Below are 22,993 nucleotides of genomic sequence, written 5' to 3'. Positions count from 1 at the left end.
TGATATTTGTGTTGGGGCCCACCCCCTTTGAGGCAACAACCCTTGTGGCTACTAGGTTCCGTCCTTCTTCTTCTCCCAGTCAATCCACCTCCTCTAGCCCATATAACCCTGCAAAACGTTTTTTGGTAACTACTGAGAAGTTAGTGTTTAATCTGCCCATCACCCCTTCCTGAGCCCCCCCCCCACGGAGCGGTGGGCCAATGATGGCGCAGCCGCTAGGTTATAAAAATAGCTTAGATCTTGTGTGCCAATTCCACTCCAGTCCGTAGAGTGTCGTTCATTACAAATGAGCCTCACTACATGCCTATCCCTAAAGTTTACAATAATTGAATCCCCGGGTATATCCTTAGGTCTTCTACCTACCCAGTTGACTCTTCTGACAAGCAGGACTTCCCCATTCATGTCTCTTGGAAGCGGCCTATTCCTGTTTAGCCAGAATGTCACTTTATTTTTTAGTTCTTGGTGGGATTCAACTTTTCCACTCTTCAGTTCAGGTACGCCGGTGAATACAACAACATATGGTAGTGACTCTGGCGGTAGATTAACAGTAGCCAATGGGGGTTTCAAGTTACGGTCGTTATTATCTTTCACTTTGGCTACACTTTTAAGGCTGATTCCCTTCCCCAACTTGCGTCTACTTGTGTTACTACTGGATCCTTGTGTGCCTTTGCTGGGACCTATATTTGCCTGTTTGTTAGTAGTAGAACCATTTTGTGTTGTGGTGTCTAAGGATTGCACAGTAGCTTCTCTAGTTACAGCCACTGGTACCATTACAGTTTCCTTTAAAGGAACCGCACCATTTTTCGATCTTTCTTTTGCCTCGGTTTTTATCAAATTTTTTAAAGAGAAGAAATTATCTAGGGTCGTTTGTTCGAATTTCTTTAGCCTTTCATTTACCACTTTTATCCTCTCAAGAAGTGGGAGAATCAGTGATCTTACAACTTGCTTTATAGGAGCAATTGATCCTCCAACTTGCTGAGAGGTAGAAATAGAGTTAATTGCCCCACTGTCGTTTGGAGTCGTTCGGCTATCAGTCAGTGGGTCGACACCTGGCGATAATGGGGTCGTGCTCATGGATGGCCCTAGTTTCGGATTTGTTGTTTTAGTAGTTTTCAGTATTTTAGGATTTCTTCCCTTATGTGTGACCTCCAGTCTTTTCCTCTTTATGTTTGCTCCATCATTAGCCCATGTCTGTGGGTGAGCTATTACAATTTTACATGGATCAACATTTACAGGGGCCCGCTCTACTAAAGCAATTTCATCTGAGCTCATTTGGCTATCGCTTTCATTAATTAATACGGTGGTAGGCCCTTCTACCACATTGGGGGAGGTGGCTTGCATTAGGGGCCCCAGGGATGAGCGCCTAATGTACATTGGGTCTACTGAGAGACGCCGTTCAGTGATGGCAATTTCATGCTCAAGGACTGACGCAGCCCTGGTAATGAACTGCTCCCGCGTACCACTCACCGACCCTCCCACCCCTATTTTCTTCCCTTTTGGCATTAGAGCTAGACCTCAACAAAATTCGACAATACTCAAAACCACAGCAGTGATTAACAGTCTAGAGATTCAAAGATAATGTGCCTTACAGTTCTCCGAATGTTCGGGGGGTTGCCCAGCCCAGCCTTATCCTGCCTTTGACGACCTAAGACGGCCCGCCCTTTGCCCGGCGCAGCCCGCGCGCGGTCCCGCGACACGGGGGCTGCCGTCAGTTTTAAAGCGCCTCCGGGCACGGAAATGGCGGTGGCGGCTTCCGCCGCAAGGGAGCCTGGGGAATGTAGTCCTCCTCCGGTCCGCGGCCACGAAGGTTGAAGAGCTGCGGCGGCGGGAAGGAGACTAGGCGACCAGCAGCCAAGTCAGGATGCAGAGGTAGGTAATCAAGTGCCCCCACGAGTATCCACAATGTCCAAAGCTTTAACCCACGTTTCACCCCTTCTCCATCCTGACTCCTGATAGGACCTGGGGCGATTTTGTCTCACCGCCTGTGCATGCATCCATTCTTAGACACGCTGCGCTGCAAAGAGCTTGTGCAGCAACTCTATAGGTTGCGAATGTGGGAAGAGGGATGAAATGAAAAGAGCTCTTCACAAATGCGCAAAACATGGACCTGAAGCACCCCCTGCACTGTGTGGCTCTTCTGTGCACTTTCGTTGACACCTGCAAAGAATTGAAAGCAAAATGAACTGACAAATATGTCAGTTCGTCCATTTGTATTTCTGGAGGCTGGAAATGCACAGAGTAGCATTTCTCTCTTCCTGTGTGCTGGGGATAGGAGGTCACCGCCCTTGCGCCCCTATGGACCAACCGCCACTCACTGCCCATCACTCAATCTGGGCGGAACAACAAGACACGCGAAACTGTTGGGAAGATAGTCAAAAGCACTTTAACAGCTATGCCAGTCACCGAAGATGAGTCAGGCATTGTGACACACAACTCGGAGAACAGGTGCTTGTGAAAGATCGTCATCCGGGGGTAAATTCTGTCTCCAATTTGAGTCCAACCCATTTGTGGTCATAGATGTCAAAGGGCCTTATGATCACTGCACGTCGAGCAACAGAAACTGTTATCCGTAACATCTTGCATTTCAAAAGGTTGCCGAGTACCCAGCGGACCCAGAGGTTTGGCAAATTCAAACAAAATGATGAGCCCAATGACTTAGCTGAGTGCACAACTACATCAGATATAAGCAACCTCTTCTCAACCTGTGCCAGGACTGATGAGCAGCTACTTCCGGAGGCTGACTCTCTGTCCTAGACTCACACTGGAAACTGACCAGAAATCACAAGCTCTGACCCAACCTTGTAGTTCAGAGAGGTATTATCTAAGCTCCAAAACTGAAACATTGTAACAATACAAGGATTTTGGGTCAGAGTGCGATGGGCCACCTAGCCCGAATGGAAGAGCTGGACCAGTGTCACGATAACTATTGATGGAGTGTAATTATCTCAAAATGATTTGTTTCAATCAAATCCTGCTCACTGGGTAGTGTGATTCTAATACATACTTAAGAAACATGACTAAAAGTGTGACTCGTGAAACACAGGAGAGTTCAGTCTGCATCGTAAAAGCATGCAGTATGATCGCAAACCAGTTTGAGATGACAATTATTCATGAGAGAGAGAAAAATGCATAATGTTAATGAATTCACACTACATATGTGCTATGAAAACGTATAAATGCCAAAATGTGAGATGTAATGATGTAGTTTTTAACCAAATGAGTTGGAAAAAGTACTCATTTAGTAGAAAAAGGGGATTAACGTAAGTTGTTGAAAATGAAATGAGAAATGAATTTTGTCCACGTAGCAGTACTATCATGAAAAGCTGCAATTTTGAAATAAACGTGGTTGCTCACTAATACATGATTTGGCAAATGAGTTAATGCTTGATGGGATACAAAATAGTGTTTGATTATTAATTTTATGAAGATTATTAGTCACAAATGAAACAGCTTCATCTATATTCAATTAAATGTTTGAAAGGTTAGCACCTTTTCACTAAATAATAATGTCTTAGTACGTTTTTTTTCGTGTAGGCCTGAACATGCATTTTCATTTTTTCCTTAGAATAAGACTAGAATGTGCTGACATGACTTCACTATCAGTTATTAGAACTTTTGCTACAGTTTCTTTTTTCTAGTTTTGAATAAAGGACACTCTTTCTGCTAGTACAAAACTGTGCCAATAATGTTGCAAGCTCAAAAGTGAGCGCTTGGGAACAGACATGATATGATACAAATGAATTCCTTGTTCCGAGGAGAAACAAAATTAAACTTTTAATAAAAGAATGAACATCAGACAAATGGTATTACATATAATTTCCGGATCACATGAGTAAAAGTAATGATCATTCCATGGACAGACCAAAGACTTTGACTAATGGAAATCGTGCAAACTGCGTAAAGGATACTTTTTTGGGAAGGGACAATGCATAATTGGAAGTATAACTGCCCTGTGGGAAAAGGGCCCTGGCTGGCTATCTATGAAATTTCCTATATGCCTGGCATGCTGTCGGACTGAACTCTGATTTTCCTTTACTGAACTTTCCTGATCTCCTGCACTTTGCCAGCTAGTGAAGTCGAGTGGGTAAACCTTTCGGCTGAAGAGTAAATGACTCCGACTATTGCACGCTGTGGTCTACCGTTTCTTTGGGGTCACCTTCAGGCTCCGTATTCCTGACAAATCTGCAACCGATTCTTGGTTTGTATGATTCATATCTGTATTCTGAAATTGCGTTTATATTCTCTCTCTCTCATTCTCACCAGGTATTTGAATTGAAATGTATTTGACTCTGTACTGTGATTTTACTTGTAGCAAAACGATAATCGATTAAATTACTCTAAATGTATTTTTGTGCTGTGACCATTCAACCTGAAGTTCAGATAAAGATTTGTTTGTTATAGTCATCGAAATGTGTGTTATTCCTATTGCCTAGTCATTGAATATGTTATAAGGTTTATGCCATGTTAGGTAGGCACTTCTTGTACCAGGTCCTTCGAGAAGTGGCCATTCGTCTCTGATTACCGGAGTCCCTATTAGCTCAATTAAAAGATCCATTGGAGGACCTAGATGGTTATATTGACCTTGGTGTTGTAGAGTGTAAATGGGGCAAACTCTGTGATATCGTAGTTTATGGTAGCTGAGGTGAATATGACATATATTCAGTGGCGAGTAGTGATTGAAGTAAGGAAAAAGGGAAACCTGTCATCATAGGTCACACTGCATCACTATCAACTGTATCTATTTGTTTACCCTGTTTTTTCTCTCGTTTGACTCGCCCACCCCCGGAGTATAATGTCGCTGGTTTATAATAGCCTAACCGCAGTCAGTGATGAAGGGAATTAGACGAACCACCAGTTACAATGAGAGCCATGGTTTAGCCCGGAACCTGACTTATTAAAACCAATAAATTAGCCGACCCGTGTAGGCGGATTTAGGCACAAATCTACGAGCATTGTCAGGTGTTATAGCCACAGCAGGAGACACAACTCTACTGCCAACATCAATGCAGCCAGCTGCAGCATGATGCTCACCAGCGGGCCATAGTCGGATTTGAACTGATCAGTCGGTAACCTGATCAGCACCCGAGACTCCATGAACAGAGTCCCACAATCACTCAATCTCGTCACCCGTGTCCAATCCTGGTCCGAAGCGCCTCACTTCGTTGTCACTCGTATCGCCAGCCACAGCCTGCCCCCTCCTCAATCCCATCATCCCAAGCCCAATCATGAGCTGCAATACCAGGTCGTACCAGGGCACGACCTGCTGTCACCTCCTCGACTCAAATCTTACTCCAGTGTCACTGACGGCTCCACCCTACTAAGGTTAGAGCAGCTCCGAACTGCGCAGCATGCAAGTTGTCCCACAACGTCTAATCACAACATCTATACACCACAAAGGCACGTGCAGACTCCACAGCCAATAGGCACTTCAGAATTCTGGACATCGCACTTGGATTGGTTGAGGTGCTGACAATTCTCCAATCCTAGGTCACCTCACATAATTATGAGCCCCTCCCCCTCTCAGGCAAATAGGAGACTATGTTCAGCAATGGGATTGGCTGTTATCTGACCCGGAAGTACTAAAATTACATGACAAATGTCGTCCGTCAAAAGATCGATAACAAACAACGGACGTTGAGTTGGATTTACGGATGGCCCGTGTAAGTAGCTGACGGGTGGTTAATTTAGTTCCTCGCTTGCTCTAAATCACATAGATGCTTTAGCATTTCCCCATCCACATTTCGCAAACGTATAGAAAACATGTAACCGGAATGATTTCGATTCACGTCCAAACCGTGTAACCTGCGCATTTCTTTTAGCGCCGGTGAACGGAAAAAGAACCCGTTCTGGGCTGGATAGTGAGCGCCGGGCTTGGGCAGCGCTTTCTGGGGCCTGTTTCATTTGTTAATGTGAATGCTGCTGTGGCTTGGTCCTCAGTTTGCCTCATTAATTTGCGCAGCACAAAGGCTGACAAGACGCTGTACCATCTGTTTGTCCTTTGTCTGTGCTACTTGTTCATCTGCCCCCTGGCTGGCTGCCCCTCACTTTTTTTACGCACCAATGTTTATATTACAGTTGCCTTGATGTTTGCAGATCACCCGCAAGAATGATTCATTTTCCTTATGTCCGCTTAGGGGTTCAGATCGATAACAGTTGGTACGCAAAAAGAAAGATGGACATTCGTCACCTCTTCGTTAATCAATATATCAGTTGAATTACCCTATAAAACTTCGTGCTGCCTGTCTGAAGTAATAACACACTGACTATTTTGTGTTTGATACCGTAACGATCAGAGCTGCCGACTTTGGAACTGGGAAACTAGGTTCGAGTCTTGGCGCAACATCCTGTGACTCTGGGCTGATCACTTAATCTTCCCGTGCCTACCCAAACAATTAATGTATCATTGGTGCTCATATAAAGCGCTCCAGTGCCTTCGGTTCGAGTTGGTGCTATATAAAACTGCAACAGATTAAACAATCAGCAGTCCGTTTTTAGTGGCTATCTGTATGAGAGCCCCAGCGAGTGAATGAACCTCGAGCTCTTCAGTTGCCCATTATAAGTTTATAACTTAAATTATCTCACTAAGTCCGGTTTCCTTTTAATTTGTAGCATGTAACGCGTAATGTTTCATAACTGGAAAAAAACCTACGGATAGCAGAAAACCAATTGTAAACAGGTATAGGTGCGCTAATCACTTGATAGGATGTAACTTGAGAGCTGTGTAAGAAAGTAACAGAACAGCCTGAGCCGAGTCCTTCCCACCTCGCCCTCCTTTCTGGAACTTCTCAGTTCAACTACCTTTGCTGACACCCTGCTAGACTTCCAATATAGGTCGTTCTTAGTTATTTTCATTCTTCATTTGTTTTCCAACGTTTGAGCTGTTAGTCATAGCCCCATTACATACATTTTTCTCTTGTTCATGATCATACGGAACTGATGTATTAGCATTTCAGAAAATAAGGTGATTCCAAATACTTTAAGCTGCTGTTAAAAACAATGATGAAAATGTATATTCTACAGAGATACCCTGCAGCAATTATTTAATTGAGAATTAGTAACTAGCCGCACACAGACCGTGGCAGTTGCTTACGCTATAAGCGTGACTGTCCATGTCCAATGAAGTTATATTAACACTGACAACAATGAGATTATTGATACTGAAGCTTTCGCTTGCCAGTGGATTCTTTAATATTTTGATTCCATGAGGCTTCTTTGACAAGATGTCTTAAAAGTTAACCTCTTCAGAGTCCTCTCCTAACCTTTCAGTCCCAGGATATATAGGGGTATAAAAACAAACCTCACAACTTTCCAAATCCATAGTCACATTGCCTCCCTTGGTGGTTTATGCTGGCCTTAACAGTATTAGGACTAGTGTTGTGCAGTTCACTACAGAGCTGGCCTCCTCTGAGAGTGACCTGCGATAGCTAGGGAGAGACGGTAGATGACCTTCTGACTCCCCATCTGGGGACATCAACACGCTGCCCGCTTGTAAAAATGGGGTTGAATGTTGCATCACCCACTGCAGGCAAAAGGGTGACCAGACCAAACCCACCCCCTGCAGACTAAAGGGTTCCCAGACCAACCTACACATTGTGGTACTGTTTAGTGATCCATACGTGTTGCCACTTACTATTCCATTCTGGCATCATATACAGGTCAATCTATGCCATTAGAGCATCAGTGGATAAGGTCAGTCCAGAGGACCATCTTCCAGTAACTATATGGACCTTGTGTTCTACTGGATCTATCCCTGCCCTGAGGGGATCCCTTCTAGGTAGGGCTCCCAGGATAAAACACTCCTTGCTGGTTGAAAAGCAGCAACTTTCACAGAAGCATCCTCGATCAGACTCTCGGCACCTGTCTAGCACCTCTCGACCAATCTGTCCAATCGCAGCACACTCTACCTGTGCACACTGGAAACCAGGCCCTGCTTTCTATTCTTCCTGAGGTTGAGAAAACAGTTATCCCAACTTCTTTAAGCCATATCTGCCAATGTGACACATGAGGGCCAACAGAGACATGCACAACGTTGTCGTACACTGCTAATTGTGCTAATCCCTCCCATTGACTTTGCCCGCATTTATATAGCATTTCGCCTTGTAGAAGGGGAACGCTGCATGAGTTTATGTGGTCATGTCTGCCAGCATTGTCTCTTCTTACATTGTTGTAATTCTGGTACTGTTGGAAGCTGCACGATCAAACACTATTAATCTTATTTTACAAATATGTCCAGTTTCAATCTTAAATATTATATTCAATGAGAACTTTGTTAATGAAGTACAAGGGTAATTTTTTTCCTCATAATTTCCTTGATGATCTTGATTTAATTGCACATCTGTTTTAATTTAGCTTATTAGAACAACCACCCCTCTTTTATTTCAGAGTTATAAGAAAAGCCCACTTATGCTGATTAGTTAAATGAATGCTGTATGCGTGGTGTAAAATTGTCATGGACCTTTGTTGTCCGTCATACTTTGACATTTAAATAGCCATATAGGCAAATCAGGCTTGAAAAATGTATTAACGTAATTCTTTTGGCAGTGCAAACTGCACAGGCAAGGAGTCTGAGTTAATGAAAATAATAAAGCACATCTACATTATATGTAGTTCTTACCTGAAAGACTGGTTTCCTTTTCTGATAGATTGCTCTGTTGGTCAAAGTACTGTCTGTTCTCACTAATGAATCCGAATGGCCTCCTAGAAGTCGCTTATGAGCACGTCAGATGAAACGCTGAGGTCGAGTACACTATACATTCACTGGAAAATGTTTTGTGGTAGCCTTATTGAGTTTCTATGTCTCTTCATATATCTGAAACACCGTTTAGATTGATCTTGTGATCAGATGCAGTCTGTGTGACCATTATGGGATCACCATTGACAGTTTGAGTCCTCAATTAACGTAATGAACACCTATGTTATGTGTACCAAAACCTCGCCTCACCTGTGACATTTTATTTGTTGAGAACAAATGCTAGCCCATGGCAAAATGACAATTACAAAATGCAAACAGTTCTAAGACTGATAGATTTTTAAGTAAGATCATAGGAGGAAAATAATGTTTTTTATTCCTAACATTTAAAAAGATGGTTACTTTTAACTGATGCCTTAAAATGGAAGGCGTAGAATGACTCGACAGGTTTGAAATTCGAAAGAGTGTGAATGGGTGAATGTGCTGGGCCACGTAAGGAGTATTTTTAAATGCCTGTCTAGAAGACATGTTAACTAGTGCCTTTGGAAGAAAGGCATTGACTGAATCTTTTGGGGCTTGAAATTCTATAGAGCAGACCAAATTGGGAGCATTCATGCACCCATTTACAACATTTAATAACTAGGACTATTTGGTAATAATTTGGCTTTTGGGGCGTCCATCTATGTTTGGACAACCTTTAACCTTTTTAATTGAAACAATGATTATTGCTGGTGACAATAATTGAGCAAAAAAGTCAACGTGAAATCACACATTCATCCCACATCTTAATTTGAATTTCTTATTTGATCACAACTTGTCAGCAAAGAAGCAATGACTATGACTAATATTACAGAATGCAAGGCAGCAATCTTTAGACACTATTTTCTCGGACATTCTGCATCTTCTAATCAAAGTTAAGTCTTTATTTTATTGCATTAGGCACTTAATCCACATTGGTTTTGTCCTTTGTAATATAAGTTCCCTATACCCTCCCATACCCCACGGGGTAGTTCACTTCACGGTCTAATTCTAATTTAAGCTTGGTTACATTATATTACACACTAGCGAGTTGCTACTGGATATCAAAGGTCCTTGTTTTTTACGGTTCATGAATTCTCTCACAACGGTCTGCTACCTACATAAATTATTACATATTAGAACGTTCACCACACCTTTTACAAAAGGTTCTAAAGTTGCAAATGTTTTAAGTTCTGTTGATGATAAATTTACAGTTTTTACATTTCTCAATTGTGAATTTGTCAACAGAACAGGTACAGTACTTATGGAATTTTTTCAAATTATCAGCTAACCAGTTTGTTTCTCTTCGAGGTGAGTAGCTGGGGTAGATTAGATATTTAATCACAGTGCCATGTCTGTGTATGATTTTTGAACATATTAAGTTAGTTTTGCTGTAATGTAGTCTTTAAAATACATTCACTGTACCTACATTTTTGTCATAGTCGGGTCGGTGATACGGTGATCAATCACTTCATATGTTGTGTCTGGGGATTAAAGTAGTATTCCTGAGGGGCTTTCTTCTTACCTCAGCTTAACACCTTTTCGTCATACCCTCTGTTAAGAAATCCACGCTCTAAATCAAATAAAAGAGAATCTTGGCAATCTGTGCCCATGCTGCACTTCCTTCTAACTCTAATCATCTTCTCATAGGGGTTAGCACTTATTTTTAACTTGGGGTGAGATCTACTGGCATTTAGTGTACCATTACACACAGCTGCCTTTCTGCGAGCTGCATGTTTAAATGCTGTTACAGATGTATTGTTAATACGTTTGTTGATGAATGCAAACAAGTATACACAATTAGCAATGACCGTTTGCTCTTCGTAAAATTGGTCAGAATTGCAGGAAACAGGTGATGGCCTCCAACTTTCTGATATGTAAATTATTACATGAGCACGCCTATTCTTTAAATGTATTTGTGGGTAGATCTGTGGCTGCTGTCTATAGTACATTCCTGCAGTACCTGTGTAGCATTGGTGCTTTTTTGGTACTTACATGACAGACACGTGTTCCTTTAAGATATTAGGGACAGTATGAAGTTTCTGCCATTTGTGTAAAATAAATGTTAATGATATATATTGACTGTAATGTAAAATTTCCTAGCTAATGTGAAGGAAAGTTTCATTTATGTTAAGGACACGGAGCGAAGATTATGCATCTCTTACTTTATTTTTAGCTCAGCAGCCCAACAATATCAATAATATCTAACAGACTACATTTCCCATGAGTCTTTAAAATCCATAACCCAGTCACCAATGGCCTTGTTCCATCTTGTATATAGACATGAATGAATAGGTGAGTGATGATCAAGGAAAGGTGCTTCTTTCATCATGAGAAGTATTCTCATCCGTGTGTTACCAAAAGTCTTGTTTCTGTTCAGCTCCTAATGAATGAATAAAACCAGGTTGTAATTTACCAAACTTAATGCTTAGTACACATATCACAGTGCTCAATGCTTAAACACATCTCAATGACATTTCATAACATACTGAAAGAATAAAATATGCGGAGTATACTTATCCCTACAGAGTATCGGGTTTGCCTATCGGGCACTCTCTTTAAGCATTAGAGGATGTTCCTCTGCTGGGGAAATCCTGAAAAGGAAAATGGCCTGCTGATATGCTTAGCAACAAGTATTGATGGTCCTGTACACCAAACCTTTCTCGGCTAACTCCGATAAGAAGTTAACTATCTATACTACACCTGCTCCAAACCCCTTCGCACACACCAGCCTGACCACCTGTACCATGCAGATTTGTACTGCTTGATAGTTTAATCCGCCCACGCTCTGCTAATAATGTGAGAGCTGGTTGAGATAATCCTGGGCCCTCCCTTTGTGACCTATAATCTTCCACACTATCAGTTGGAGAGCCCCTTCCTATAGCAAATGATGGAAGTTGCTGTGTGCATCTTCAATAGGTTCGTAATCTGGAGCAGAGAGATTGGAGAATCCATAGAAAGTTTAAAAAGAACTAGATACCAGGCTTTAGATCTCAAAAAAGGCATCACCAAAACCAACTCTGCTTGTTGTTGCCTGACCTGGGAGATCAGTCTGCTGATCATCAAAAAAGGTGGAAAAGGGTATCCCATAATCTGACTCCAATCCTGTAGGAACGCATCTGTGGTTTCTGCTGGGGGATCCGGACGCCAGCTGTAGAATCGCAGAAGTTGGTGATCCAGACGTGAGGCAAAAAGGTCTATCTGACACGGTCCCCATCTGTTCATCAGACCCTGGAAGAGGCATGGGTTCAATTGCCGCCCCTTTGCCCCGGAAGTGATGGTCCAGTTGCCCACGAGCCGTCCGTCATTCTAGCCTTGGGTTGCACACAGTGTCCTCTCCAGCCGACTGTTAGTAAGGGATATCTCAGTCATTAATATTAATATTAATAGTACCAGGGGGGGTCATTCAGCTTATCCTGTGGCCGGAGATCCTACCTGCTGGCCCGGATACCTGCTCCTGGGTGCCATACGCTGTGGTCTCGCCGCTGCTGTTTCGCGCCATCACGCGGCTGGAGACTACAGCTCCCAGGGAGCTTTGCGGCCACTTCCTGCTTCCTGCCCTCAGCGCGCCCGGAGGCGCTACTAAAACGCAGACGCTCCCTCGGTGGAGCGGGGGGTCATTCAGCTTATCCTGTGGCCGGAGATCTTACCTGCTGGCCCGCTGGTCCGGATACCTGCTCCTGGGTGCCATACGCTGTGGTCTCGCCGCTGCTGTTCCGTGCCATCTCGCTGCTGGAGACTACAGCTCCCAGGGAGCTTTGCGGGCACTTCCTGCTTCCTGCCCTCAGCGTGCCCGGAGGCGCTACTAGAACGCAGACGCTCCCTCCGTGTCGCGGGATGCGCACGGGCGACCGCCGGGCTATGCCCGGGCAAAGGGCGGCCCCTCTTAGGCCCTCGGAGGCCAGAAGAGGCTGGGCTGGGCCACCCCCCTAAGTCATTGTAAACAGGTGAGGCTGACCTATTAACACCCACAATGGTGAAACGTAATATCAACAATGTGGCACAAGCTCCTGAAAGAGCCTTAGTTCTTCAACCTTCTCTGGAAAGCATGTTGGAAAACGCTTTCAACATGGTAACTAACGAAATTGCGTATACCGAGAGGAGAATGTCAATGGGTCTCGCAGGGACACACTCTGAGACACCATTGGCAAACCCCAATAATGCCCCCCCGCTTTCACCTGTGGTTATAGTTACGAAATCACCTTTACCTGCTAACTTTTTGGAACCTTTGCCAGGGGGCAGCAGCTCCACCATCACTATCGACCCTTTACCAGACCCAGTTGTGCATACTGCAATTGTCCCCCTGACCCCGAGTAACAAGCCTGGAGGAGAGAAAAGAAAAAGAGGCGCCTCCAAACCAACAGTTAACAAGAGGAAGCAACCTCTTCGTAATAAGAGCCAGCCAACTCCACAGAGTATGTGGACCAAAGGGAACAAAGATCTATCGGGGGTGGCGCTGACACGATTGAGCCTACACTACATGATGACGTGGTTCTTGCTGCATCCCCAACAATCCCTGTAAATGATGGCCATTCCTCTGCTTGTACACAGACTGAGTCATTACTCAACAGCATCAGCCAACCAAAGACTAATGGGAATCTCATTGAGACCATTGTAGACACTATTTTTAAACAAATGGAAAGTCAAATGATCAAGCAATTTAATACCATTTTTAAAAGACTGGACAGGTTGGAAAATCTTGTAAAAAAGGAAGACGCAAAAAGGAAGGGGTTGATTAGTCTAGACCTATTGAGGGGAGATCGTTTATTGAAACATATAGAGTCTGCCTGTACGGTTAACATGGGTGAAGGGCCAAAGACTCCCAGTAGCAGCATACCTACGCCTATTGCTGCACCTAGGAGTAATACTGCAGGGAAAATCCCAACTGCCACGAAACCACAGCACGCCGTGGCAGCTGGGCCCTCCAGTACCACCAGCACGGTTAGCGGCATGTCAAAGGGTGTCCCCACTCCAGCTATCCCCAAATCAGGGGCACTAACCACCACTGCCCCTGACAAGGGGCCCGCTGTGACAAGGCCCATAAAATCTCAGGGACCTGCCCTGCACTTACCACCGGATGCATGTCCATACGTCTTAGTCTTAGCAGGCGCCTCACCGTTTAAAGATGGTCAAGGCGAGTCCTGGGTCCAGTTAAATAACAAATGTATAGACTGGCTATGCAAACACAATGGGGTAGGCCATGACATTTCCAATGAAATTGTGTCAGCACGCCGAGTAAGTTGGGTTGGTCCCTTATTTAAGAACATTAACGGCGACTGCATTGTGATTAATTTCCGCCACCCTGGCACAGCCAAATACATTCTTAACAACAACAACCACCCTGGCCCATCAACTGTTATAACTCCACTCTCCTTGGGCTATTTTTATAGGGCCTCCCCAGAGACGGCTGTAATGCCAGAAACCGGTCCCCGGAAGCTTGTTTCCTTTCCAGTAAAGAATTGGCTTGGTAGTTTGGTCTGCCCTGTTCCCATGATGCACTGGGCCAGGGTAAGACTAATTTGCATGTAGCCAGGTTCTGAGCTGGGATGGTGCAGTGAGCTAAAAAACGGTGATGGATCAAACCCTGATCTTTTGACTGGGTAGGAGTGTTCTGCTTAATTCAGATACTCTGTCCATCACCACCCCCTTTATGAACCATCAACTGTTATAACTCCACTCTCCTTGGGCTATTTTTATAGGCCCCCCCCAGAGATCATTTAATCATGCCCTACCACTTTATCCCCTGTTTAATAGATTTAGTGTTTTATCTGAGTTGAGTAGTTTTGAATGACCACTACCATCTACTCCCCTTGATATAACACCTAACGACCAGCCAGACATAATTGATCCCATAGCTGAACCGCCAATTTGCCTTAATGTAATGGTGCCCGATGATTCAGGAGTACTCACATCACCAACTACACATCTAACATCTCTCCAGGGCATCAATACCCCCACATCCACTGACGACCTGACCATTCTGAGCTGGAACATCGCTGGTCTTGAAGCTAAAACACAAATTAAGGAGTGGACAGAGTGGGTTATTAATTTCGATGTCCTGATGTTTCAGGAGACTTGGTGTATTTGTCCCCTACTTCAGGAAGGTACAGCTGTTATAATCAGATTGTACCCACCCCGGCCTTTGGCCGTCCAAGTGGGGGACTATCTATTTGGGCCAAGATAACGGCAGGAGTCAAAATTGAAACATTACCTGTTAATGATAAGAACTTTCAGGCGCTGATTTACATTAGTAGGATAAAGCTATGCCTAATCAATTTTTCTAACAATGATTTCACAACTCATCCCAACGCCAATTTTATAAGATTATTTGATTTTATTGATAAAATTGTTGATGGTCACAAATATGGCAACTTTGACGGCATCTGTATAGGGGGTGATTTTAATGCTCATATTTACCCAAGAACCACCAGCTGTAAAAGAGGAGCAGAACTGCTTGACCATTTAGCCTCACGTGATTTAGTTAATGCTATGGAGATGACAAATACTACTGGGACTGAAGAACCTGTGGCAACCTATGTAGGGCGAGGATGTTCAACTACAATAGACTATGCATTTATATCCTCTCTTTTAGGAGACCTGCTATTAAAGGCTAAGGTTGTAAACGTTCCTTATAGTGATCACTATCCGATTTTAATTAGCCTTAAATCCATTACAAGACAGGGGAACAAGAGAGAAATTGGGGCACAAAACTTAGCGGCATCCACAGACAAACTTAGGGTGGTCTGGAGGGGGGTTGATAACAAGGGAGTTTTAACTCTCACCATTCAAAAGCACCCCCAACTAGTGTCAGTCTGTCTATCCACAGACAGTCCTGAACATGTTATCATCGAGGCCTTTACGGGCCTCTGTAAGGCTATAAAAAAGGAGATCTCTAAACCAGCCCGAGTAACCAACCATACACAACCGAGGTGGTTTGACTCCTTATGTTCTAAAGCCAAGCGGGAACTAAGGGCTGCCCTCACAGCGGTCCCACGAGATCAGTCTGCTGTGAGGAGACTGAGGGCTAGTTATAAGCATACTCTTAAGATAAGATCAGAGGAGTTATTAAGAGATCATTGGGACTCCCTCGTGCGTTTTGCGTCTTTGGGGACGTCACTGGGATTTGGAGCGAAGTTAAGAGTTTAAGATCACTAGGAACAAATATCACCCACATAAATTGTAATATCCCAGGGGATGTGTGAGTGGATCACTTCTCGAAAATTTATGAGGCCCCATCTAACCCCACGGGCACTGCCCCTCCGTTAACTATACTGAATATTACTCTAATGGAGGTGGAAGTCGCCATCTCAGAAAGCGCTGGGAACAAAGCCCCTGGGCCCGATGGTCTATCTATTGACCAAATCAAATCGGAACCTGACTTTTGGGCGCCATTACTGTGTAACATCTTCAACCACTTATCCCGCACTTCACCCCCAGTAACTTGGTCAAATAGCACCATCGTGCCTATCTTTAAAAAAGGCAACAGATCGGACCCTGCCTGTTACCGTCCGATATCTTTAATAGTCAACACCTTGAAGATTTTAGGTAGGGTCCTTTTTAACAGGATTAGAGTTTGGGCAGAAGATAATTCTATCCTACACCCATGCCAGCTAGGCTTCAGAAGCCACGTGGGTACTGTGGAGCAATGCCTAAACTTAAATCTATTAATGGCAAAGTACACCATTGCAAAAAAATCCCCCCTTTATTTAGCTTTTATGGATTTAAGTTCTACTTTTGATTTTGTTAATCGCTCTCGTTTATGGTCAGTTTTGTTGAGTTATGGTTTAGATGAATCTTTGGTTTATTTTCTGGCCCACCTGCATAGTGATTTGAGAGCCCGCGTTCGTCTGAATACCCTCGGTGAAGTCTCCAGTGATATTTTTATTGGCAGGGGGGGGGGGGTCAGACAGGGCTGCGTCCTGGCCCCCCTGCTTTTTATTTTGTATATAAATGAACTAAGCAGTTTTGTGTGTAAACTAACAACTGATGTCCCGCAAGTCAATGGTAGACCACTTCCCGCCCTCCTCTACGCGGATGACGCGGTCCTTATTGCCCGCACACCTAGTGCACTGCGAATTTTAATTTCTGGCTTTGTTACGTATATGGCAGACCTTGGTCTCTGCACAAACTTTAACAAATCATTTATAATGTGCTGTGGCCCCAAAAAATACAAGATTAATCAAATTTTGACAGGGAATAATGTTTTAAAAAGCACAAGCACTTTCCCATATCTAGGCCTGTTGTTCGCTGATTCTGGCTCATGGCAACCCCATGTTGCCCTGGGGAGAAATAAATTGGGCAAAGCTATAAACTCTGTAACCTCTCCTCGCCAACCCCTAAACGCTGAGGTTATTACATCATTGTTACAAATTTATAAGACTCAATGCTTACCTACAGGAACCTACGGCGCTATGGTGTGGGGTTACACGAATTGCACCAATAAACAGACTGTGGAGAATAGGTTCTGTAGAAAGATCTTGGGGGGGGGGGGGGGGTTATTTCTGCCCCAACGTTTGTGTGCCATCGAGAACTGAGCCTTAAGTATACAGAGGATTTTATAAGATCTCGACCCGCTCTGTTCTGGTTGAAAATATGGATGAACCCAGCTGCGTTACTGACCCGTGACCTCATTACGGATTGTCTAAAATGTGAGCGGGCCAGCCATATACCGGGCGGTGGATAAAAGTCTAGCGAGTGTGGAGCAGGGTCATTTATTTACATCCCCCCACACAATAGACCGCACACACAAGCATTTGGTAAAAAAGGCTCTGTATAATCTCTATAACAACGAGAAGGAAAAGATAGAGCTTGTAAAACCGGCCACTATAAGGTACATAACCATCTTGGTATCTAGTGACAGGCCTTATGACCTGCCCCAAAGCTACCTATGCAGAAAGATGAGTAAATGGAACAGGAGCCTGTTGTTTCGGTTCAGGGATGGGAGCATTAAAAACCTATTATGCTTCCCAATAGGCTTTAACAGAAATTTAGGAAATCTAAAATGTCCCTGTAACCACGGCGGGAAACAAAGCCTTTTACATTTTATGCTTTTTTGTGGCTTTTATGTAAAATATACTAAACATTTTTTAATGCCATATTTTCGTAAGACTGCCCAGTTGGATTTTAACTTAGCCCTTGGTGATCTACTGAGGTTGGGCTCTGACGAAGTAATTTTTAGAGTCAGTTGTTTTCTCAAAGCTGCTGTCCGCTCAAGAGTGTCACTGAACATGGCGTGAAAAGTTTTTGCACTATCATTTGCTTAGCTTGCACATTGCCTATTTTGCACAAGTAGCTGCTTTTTGCACATATTACTGACATTAATTTCTGCACTGTCTTAATTGTTGTGTATATCATTGTGTGCCCTAAAATTATTGATATATTTATCCATGCAGTCATTTGTAGTTTTTTTGTTAAACATACATCATGGCGAATTATGTGATTTTATTATATGATTTTAGATTGTGGTATTATGTGTTTTGGATGATTGTTGTGATTTTATGGATGTTACCTAAATCCGAATAAAGATCTTTGACTTGACTTGAATTGCCATGCACTAGAGTTTTTTAGATCTCTGGAATGTCAGTCCACTGTCCGATACATCCTCCCCGGAAGGTACTCCGCTGTCAGAGAGCTTGTGGAGTAGACAATAGGGACACAAGTCTTTTGCCAGTTTCACTAGAACCTTGGAACTTTTTCCTCTCAGGCGGTTTATGTACCACACTACTGACACATTGTCCATGTTCAGAAAAAATGGTCAGTACACCTTGTTCGATACTAGGCATCTTACCACGAAGAAACCGGCAAGAAGCACCAGGCAGTTGATGTTTAAAGTTTCTTTTTTTCCAGCCCAGTGACAGCCGGTGGTAATATCCTCACACCGGGCCCCCCAACCTAGGTGACTTGCATCCAATTTTATTATGAGATTGGGGGTAGATCGAAATCCCGGCCTGCCATTACAAGCCTACATGTATTCCAATCGCCACTCAATCTTCTGTCTGACCCTCCCTGTTGAGTGAAATCTCCACGCAATATAGATACGTCACCTTTAGACTATGTAGGTACCTGTAGTGTAGGGGACTTGGAATAATGGCTTGTTTTGAGGACGCTAGGAGGCCTACCATTCTGAGTAAGTGTCGTAGCAGGGTCTTTTCCTTCAGTAAAGTTCTTTGAAGCTCTATGTGTATCAAGGCGATCTTCTTTTACTGCAGTCTCAGGGACTGATGAATGTAATCTATGCCAAACCCCAGGAAGACTATCCTTTTTAGTGGGTTTGACCTAGGACTTCTTGTAGTTTATCATAAAGCCAATGTTCTGTAACAGAGCAGTTCTATCTGCAGCTGTTCCTGCAGACAAACCCGGTCCTGATGCAGGAGAAGAATGTCATATGGACACATAGGTATCACCCCTTGTGCCTGGAGCCATTCCATGGCCAGCCTCACTACCTTGGTGAAGCACCAAGGGCCGGAGAAAAGACCGTATTGATGCCACATGAACATGTAGATCTGCCTCCTTCACTCAAAAAGAAGAAAACACAGATGAGGAGGGAGAACTGGGATTGTTAGATATGTATCCTTGAGGTATGGGTGTACCAGCAGTCCTTCGGCTGGAGGATATCTCTGAGCAGGTGCATGCCCTCCATTTTTAAACGCCGATAGACAACCCATTTGTTGAACTGACTGGACAAAACCCCTTGACTTTCTTCTCCACCAGGAATAAGGTGCTGAGAAACCCTCTGGGATGAAGAGGTGCTGAAGTTATAGCCCCTTTCTTTAGTAGGCTATTTACTTCCCGATCTACCAACTGATCAGCTTCTTATGAGAAGGTCAAAGGTAAGGGACGGATCCTTTGGTGAGGGGTTCTGAAGAACTCTATATGGAAACGCTGTATCGTTTGAAGAACCAAGGCATCGTTTGTTAAGGACCTCCAATTCGAAAGCAAGAAGCGTAGTCTGCCTCCCAAACTTGCAGGGAAAGAAAGGGTACTCTTCTCGTTGGCTCCTCTAGGGACATCGAAAGCTCCTCTGAATGCACCTTTGCCACCTCTACTGCGTCCAGTACCACAAGAGGGGAAGAATCCCCAAAATCTCCCCCGGTTCTGCCAATGCATGGATCTCGTTGTTTGCAACTTGTTGGGAGCTGTATTGTATGAACAGCTGAGTGAGTGCTCCCGGCCTCTCCCAGTCCCTCAAAAAATCTTCTGGCACAGTTTGCATTACCCAGGAACCACATAGCACGTTGATCCCAGCCTGAGAGGATGTCTGGGTCACTGAGATGGCTGGGTTCCCAGGTTTCTTCCGCCATATCTATAATTTTGGTGAAATGCCCCAAGACATCCAAAAGTTTGTCTTCACATGACTTCCAAGAGCAACCAAAGCCCTTCTTCGGGTCCTTAATACTTTTTGTTATAAACTTTGCCATTTTGGGATCCATTTCGGGGGTATTCACTACTTTCCCCACCAGTGATTGTCTGGGCCATTTTTAGCCACCTTCGGCATCAGGATCTGGTTTGAGGAATGGGGATGAAAAATATCATTGGGGTTAATCAAGTCCGAGGAGTCAGCCAGCTCTGTATAGCCTGCATTATCAATAGTTAGTTCTGGTTCTTTTGGGGCCACCTTCTGGCCTCCACAATCTGCTGGGGCCTGGTTCATCCCCAGATTCAGGTTTGTCAGAATCTTCCCTGAAATCCTCTCCCTGGAGGAGGAAAGAATCGCCATCAGGGAGGGGGAGGGTAATCCAAGTTGTCTGTCTCCTGACTAGCTTGTGCTGCTGCCCTTCTCTTCAAATGGACTGGACACAGCCTCTCAAAAACATCGGATGGTGTAGGGGTTTGCTGCCCCTTAGGGACTACCTGTTTGCTCCTGTATTAACCCTGCGGTAACTTTGGGCCTCCCGAGTGGTGGGGGAGGGGTGGTCCCTTATCTACCTTACTGTAAGGGAGAATACTGGCTTTGGCTGCAAGCAGCAGGTGTTGCATATAAATAGTATGAAACAAAAAGGGAGTTCCCCCTTGATCACGTCTAACCCGGAAACAGTGGAAAAGAGGAGGCAGGGAGGCCGACTTTCTCACAAAAGAGAATCAGTAAATATTTTTAAATCGACAAAGATGCATCCTGGACTAAAGAAAAGTCGAAAAACTATTAGTCCCTACAGTCTATAAGATACAAGCAGAAGCTTTTACTGCTGCGAGACGCCGATTAAAAGGAAAAACATTGTTGATGTACAACCAACAAAGAAAGAATACGGTGGCCATTTTCTACACAGCTTTCCCAATACCCCTGATTTTTATCAAACAGGTGTTTTTTTTAACTCTACAATACGGAACCGACAACAGCGCAATTTTTAGAAAAAAAGCGGAGTTGTATTAGTCTCTTGTCTGGACAACAGTTGTCTTTTTAAGCATTAAGATAAACTATCCTGAAGAAGGTGTCAGATCCACCAACAGCACCGAAACGCCGCGTCGACTTTTTTGGTTTTTCTATGATATGAATTGTGCAATACTCTTTTAAAAAAAAAAATTTGTAACGGTGTATATTGTGTTTCTTTTTATGACAGAGGGTGATTCCCTCAGGTTTTAATAATAAAATATTACATTTAAAAAAAAACTTCATGTATACATGTGACTTCAATATAGAACTCCTCTTCACGTACTTTGTGCATTTATAGTGTGTGTTTAAATCTATTGCTGTCGTTGTGGTCCAATGTTTGAACGATAATTCAGTAAACTCTTGAGTTACAGTGCCCTTTGACCCAGACTAGGGTTACTGCAATAACATTGCAATATAGCAGATACTTGGTGGGACTCTTCCTTTTACAGTTGCATATAAATAGGCCTTATTGCTGAAGAAATGGCCTTTTGGAACAAAGCACTCAAGACATCAATGAACCCTTCATTAAGCAGTAACCATATTGTTGCTCCACCGCATCTATAGCCTGCTTTTGAGAACGTTCCATATTAAGTTAAGTAGACATGCTGGCCTTAATTAGTCTGTGCAGACAGAAAAAAAAATCTGGGATGCTTTGCCAGTTCTTGTTGGTAGGTAACTTTGCCCAAAGCAAGAACGGGCTGTCAGGGAAAACCTGCAGTTGGGAATTCCACGATCACAAAACCGGCAACTGGAGTTGGAATAGGATGATGAAACCGACATGGAGTAGAGTAATTGCCAGACTGAGGCCCTGAACAGCTGAACGAGTTGCGACAGAAGAACAGACCAGCGAGACACGTGGCCTCCCAAAACACGTGCGTGCCCTCTAGGGGCATCTAAAGGTTACCGCACCCAGACGGGTTGGGCGAGCATTTTCTCCATCCCCTCTGGACACCAGGAACTCCTAAGAGGCCTGAATAAACCACGAGAACTCAGACGTGGCTAGAGGATGCCAACCTCGCAGAACTCTGAAGCAGAACATTAAAGTGGGTAACTCCGACGTGGTCCTTTTAGGCCACCGTATGTATGCTGCTCTCAAGTGTGCAGCCTGATGAGGCCGAACGTGTCAAGGGTTGTTTTGTTCCCCCAAGAACCCCACCTTCTGACCGCTCCAACTCTGAATTTGTTCTACCGAGGATCAGAGTAGCCAGATGAGGGGAATGGAATTAGAGAGGGTACTGCAGGGATGGAGACCTGGAACAGAGGAATCTGATTCATTAGATCTCTGTTGCTCGCAATGTTAACACTGTACATCAAACGCTGATAAACAGTAAGATAATAGTTACGTGTAAAGTAAATGAGCGTGGGTTAGTACTCATGCGCAAGCTGTGGGCAATGCTGTGGTTATCACTCCGATGTATCTCTAAACTATGCCTCTATCAGCAGTTCCTTGTTCTCTGATTCAGCAGCAAACGTTCAGCATTAGGCATATGAGTACTCGAACTCTAGTGTTTTTATGGTCTTTGCAAATAGTTTACAGGAGTTCCAGGCACTCTTCTCATTTGTTACATACTTCAAGATTTCTCTGCAGAGAATGTATATAGTTTTGGAATCAAACAAGAACTGTGTTCAGTGGTGTTTGTCTCTATAATTAAGGTCCCTATCAAGTTCACAATAGTAAGATCACGCTGGGTTGAATGTGCTTGTCTAGATCATTTTTTTTTACATAAAGACCTCTCCAGAGTTGCATTGACTCATAATGAACACAATAAACAAAATGTGCGGCAATAAAAGTTATACAGCACCTACATTTTCAAATATCATGAGAGGGAACATAAATTGGTCTCATGAGTCCAGCTGGAAATTAGGGACGCCTGTAGTCAAATCTTCATCAATGCTACTCCTTCACTGGGAAGCTGACC

At 43.8% G+C, this 22,993-nt stretch overlaps 1 protein-coding gene across 1 annotated transcript in view; it reads left to right on the top strand.

Annotated features, from left to right (window-relative positions):
* The first annotated feature begins 5,546 nt into the window (after positions 1 to 5,546).
* The window catches only part of HBP1 (HMG-box transcription factor 1), a 387,484-nt gene continuing 370,037 nt past the window's right edge, over positions 5,547 to 22,993 (top strand). The window contains exon 1 of the mRNA XM_078680325.1: positions 5,547 to 5,660. The gene's annotated coding sequence lies outside the window, so the exon portion shown is untranslated. The remainder of the gene's footprint in view (positions 5,661 to 22,993) is intronic.

This window comes from Lissotriton helveticus, chromosome 1_1 (assembly GCF_964261635.1).
Source record: "Lissotriton helveticus chromosome 1_1, aLisHel1.1, whole genome shotgun sequence".
NCBI classification, from domain to species: domain Eukaryota; kingdom Metazoa; phylum Chordata; class Amphibia; order Caudata; family Salamandridae; genus Lissotriton; species Lissotriton helveticus.
Note: the sequence above shows the minus strand (reverse complement) of the source record. Positions and strands in the feature narration are given on the sequence as shown.